Raw genomic sequence first — 4734 nt, forward strand, 5'->3', positions numbered from 1 at the left:
AATATGAGTAAGACTCCTGAGTCCAGTTTCCTCATGGCAGAACTAGCCATACCATTGATAACATGCTGATTGATCTGTAGTGCTCTTTCCCACTGTGCCATTACGTCCACTATCTTACATCCTGAAATTAGAACACTGACTGTACAAGGCCCAAGGTTTTGAGTGTGATGGAGGTTTACTGGGGGAATAAGGGTGACCTGGGGGAGTGAAGGATTCATGACACAGGGGAGTTAATTCAATTCTATGAGTATGGGGACTTAAGAGATCTTTCTTGTTAGAATGCTTGGGTTAAACAAAAGAGAAGGGGAAGAGATGTTGATTATTTTTCCTGGCGGCTACTGCTGTAGAGCAAGTGTTAGTAAACTACAGTCTGCAGTTGTATCTGGCCCACTTTTATAAATAAAGTTTCATTGGAACACAGCCATGCTCATTCATTTACATATTGCCTTTGGCTGATTTTATGGTACAGTGGCAGAGTTGAGTAGTTGCAAAAGAGAAAACATGGCCTGCAGAGCTTGAAATATTTACTACCCGGCCCTTTACAGAAAAAGGTTGTCAACCCTGCTGTAGAGGGAGAGCCGCTGAGAGAGGATCTTGAACTAATCACGGCTCTGGAATCTAATGAATACTCATGAGAATAAGGTGTGTAGAGGGTTCACATAGTTGGTTCTGGAGCCTTAGTTATTACAAGGGTGAGGGGATCTTTGAGTTCTACAAAGCTTTGCTTCAGGTGAGATGTTTGAGGGTGATAATTTCCAATCCATCGAGTCCCAAAGGGGTTTTCACATGAGAGAATTATGCAAGCTCAGTGATGGTACAAGGGCACTTCTTACTATCTGGGGACTGGTGAATTTCCACTCTTGTGCGGCATTTGCTTCATGACATTCCAGCAGTGAGCAGAGATTTCACTTCCAGCTGTGAGGCATCTGGCTTGGATTCTTTGATTCAGAAATGATTACCTGAACTGTTTGTCTCCACTGATCAATCACAACAAAATGTTTGTTAACTAAATTTTGGTTAAGCTCCTATCTTTCCCCCAGGTCTCAGAATTGTTACCCATCCTCAGCCTGAATTTACATTGCTCAAATTAAAAATTAAAAATAAAACCCAACCTTTGCATAAGAATCCATTCCAACTCATAGCGACCCCATGTGTTAGAGAGAAGAGCTGCTCCATAGTGTTTTCTTGCTGTAATCTTTAGGGAAGCAAATTCCAAATTATATAATTTCATCAATATATATGTTAGCCTTAATTGCTGAATTATTTTAAACTCATAACTATAATATTTTCCTCCTTAAAAATCATTAAACATGTATCTTTCACATTTTCTGTCTTATAATTTTTAAATATAATTTATTTCTTCCAATCAGGATAGAAATTAGGTTCATACATTGCAAATGCGGTGTATGTCTGTTTCTTTTAATCCTCGGGGTACGGTCCAATATGGTAGCCACTAGTTACATGGGTATATTTAAGTTTAAATTTAAATTGTCTAAAATCAAATAAATTAAAATTCTAGATCCTCACCACCAGTAGCCTTACATCAAGTACGCAGAAGTCACGTGTGGCTAGTAGTGGCTGCTGTACTGGATACAGCAAACATATAACATTTCCATCATCACAAAAACTCTCTTAATGAGCTTTAGGTTTGATTCTTAGCAAAAGTACTTTATTCATTATTGAGCACATCTTCCCAGAGGCACATGCTGTGTAGCTGCTTCATATTGTGATGTTAGTAATGATTAGATATCATTGCTTAGATCCAGTATTTCATTAAAGAGTATGAGTTTTTTATATTCTAATTATATCATTTATTCTTTGTGTATGAGGGGCAAAATTTCTATAAAGAGAAATTTCCATTCATCCACTAATTGCCTAGCATGGTATCAAGTTCACATAGGAATGACAGAATATATGTGTTATTCTTCCTGTCTGTTGTAGAGGAAAAATCCAGTCAGTGTTTCAAGTATGCTTAAGTGGATTTATTCAGTAAAATATATATATATATATATATATACACCCAAATGCAGAAAGGCACCAGTTTACACAAGTGTAAACTGATGATTCCAGCAAGAGAGCTTCTCACAGGAATACGTATAGTCCAAGGAACAAAGGAATTATAATATAGTCATTTGATTGGTTAGTCTTTTGTTAAGGTCATAAAAAGAGTGGGTTAGAAGGTGGGGTATGAGCTACTGTTGGATAATTGGATACAGGGGGGATGCTTACAGTGTTGGGTTTCAGGGATTAATTACCAAGATCTTCAATTATAGTCACAAATATTTACATTGCATATCCTTCGGGGGGGTCATAAAAACATCACAGTTTGAAATAAAACAGTTGTAATAAGATGTCTCAGAAATTAATGAGAACCACTTGGTACCAAGGTCTCATTTTTCGGAAACACCTTATTAAAACAAAATCCTTTCCAGTTGACTGGGAAACTTTTAGATAAGACTAACTCCATGGCCCTTTCGAAACAACTTTTATTTCATTCCTGTCAGAAGAAACATCTCCGGCCCACTCTGAAAAAAAAAAAAAAAAGACACCTATGTAAAGAGTCTTTCCTTAGAGTGTATTTCTTTCACATTCTCACTTTATAGCAGAGACTAAAAGCTTCCTCAGTTACTAGCAATTAGGGGAAGTGGCAGGCATTTGTCAAGAAGTCTGAGCTGTTTCTACTGAAAAACAGCTAGACAAAGTGTTCCAGGCAGGGATGTAGAGGACCAGTTTAATCCGGCAAAAACTTAATTTCAAAACTTCATGAGCTTCTCTTTTGAGTGTATTATTTTCTATTTCCCTTTTTTTTTTTTTTCCTGATTTGATCATTTGATCAGAGAAGAGTAAATTATATTTTTCCTTGATTCCCATGGTAGCTAACTCAGGAAGCTCAACGACACGCAGCTGTGAAAATTCTGAGCTAATGCCGTTGACACAGCTGAGTAAATAATGGGCGCAAGCATAGGCAAAGAAAAATTTAAGCTGATTCTACTGCTAAAAGGAAGAGAGATAAAGAATTTAGCTTTTCAACCTTCTACTCTGGTCAAAAGATTTACTGGAAATTTCTCTGCTACACTTCTATTTATTAGTTTCTGATATAATAATTTGTTTTCTCAGATAGATGATGATAGACAGACAGACAGATAGATAGATGATAGGTAGGTAGATAGATAAATGATAGATAGATAGAAAACTAAAATACATACATACGTACATATACACATGGATCGATAGCTGCCTTAGAGTTGACTCTGACTCATGGCAACCTAATGTACAACAGAACTGAACGCTGCCTGGTTTATTCTCATTTCATCTTCATGACTGCCAGCATATTCGAATCCATCTTTGCAACTATTGTGCCAAGTCATCTCTCTTGCCCTCCGTGGTCCTCTACTTCACCAAACATGATGCCTCCTCTAATGATTGATTCCATCTAATGATGTATCCAAAGCAAAAGAGTTCAACAATGTTATGTTGTCATCCATAGGGTTGTGATTGGCTAATGTTCAGGTGTCGCTTGCTAGGACTTTTTTCCTACTCTTTCTTTCTTGCCAAAGGTGGCCAATGACCAGACAGTTGTTTTGATATTATTGTTATTACTATTTTGGCATCATTAGGAATGAAAGAATTTAAACTCATTTGAAAAATTTCAGTTTGTTGATAGTCAAATGTTGATAGTCATTTCTGGCTAGTACAAGTCTCTCTACTTACTAGTGGCTCCTTTCAGAATAACCCAAATAATCTTTGATATCTTCCTTGCTATCTATGTAGTATAACAAGGTGTTTCAGGCCCACCTTATATATTCTTGCCACAGATTTGGTATCAGCTATTTGTGTAAGCGAGCCTGCGATTAGGTACTTGGCTGCTAACCAAAGGGTCGGCAGTTTGAATCCACCAACTGCTCCTGGGAAACCCTACTGGCAATTCTACTCTGTCATATAGAGTCTGAACAAATTGGAATTGATTCAATGGCAATGGGTTTCGTTAGGGTTTTTTATTTGTGTAAGGGTCAATTTAGTGTGAAATGATGATTAGGACACCAATTATTGTCTAGGAGCATATATTTGTGTTGGCCTTGTTTCTAGACCTTATCAGTGAAAACGGTTAAGAACTAAATAACTGTTAAAGATTGAATAAAATTCATACAGTTACTGTCCAAAAAAAATTATGACCACCTATTTTTTTCTTAACCACATTTAAGCCAGTCCAACCTGAAAATCTCACTTTCCACTAAAACTAACATAACCACTTATTTGGTTTAAACTCCGAGACTTAGACAACAAGCACAGTATTGTAACCGGGCTTTTTCAGGTCTGCTCGGCGCAGCCATAGAGACATGAAACAAGTGAGAGCGAAAGAAGCAGCTTCATTTGGTTGGCTAAGCAAAGGAGCACACAGGGACTTGCCTCGCCAAGGTGGCTCCCAGAACAATAGCCCAGGGGGTTTATCTGGGTGAAGTAAGTCAGCCTGGGGTCTTTAGGAATGCCTCGAGGTGGGTCCAGCTCGCTGATTGGTCTGGAAAAGGCGTTCCCAGGGCAGTCCAGCCTTTCTGCACTTGCTCAGCCTAAAAAAGATGTTCCCTGAAACCAGATGTTAGGATTGGACCCCTCACTTCTGAAAGTCAGCCCCCCCAACCTTTCGCAGCTGAAGTTTGGTTCTGCTGGCAGGAGAAAAGTTCCGGTGTCACCCAGAGGACAGAGTTGATGGTTCTACGCTTGTCAGGTGGGCCAGAT

Source organism: Loxodonta africana, chromosome 2 (genome assembly GCF_030014295.1).
Source record: "Loxodonta africana isolate mLoxAfr1 chromosome 2, mLoxAfr1.hap2, whole genome shotgun sequence".
NCBI classification, from domain to species: Eukaryota; Metazoa; Chordata; class Mammalia; order Proboscidea; family Elephantidae; genus Loxodonta; species Loxodonta africana.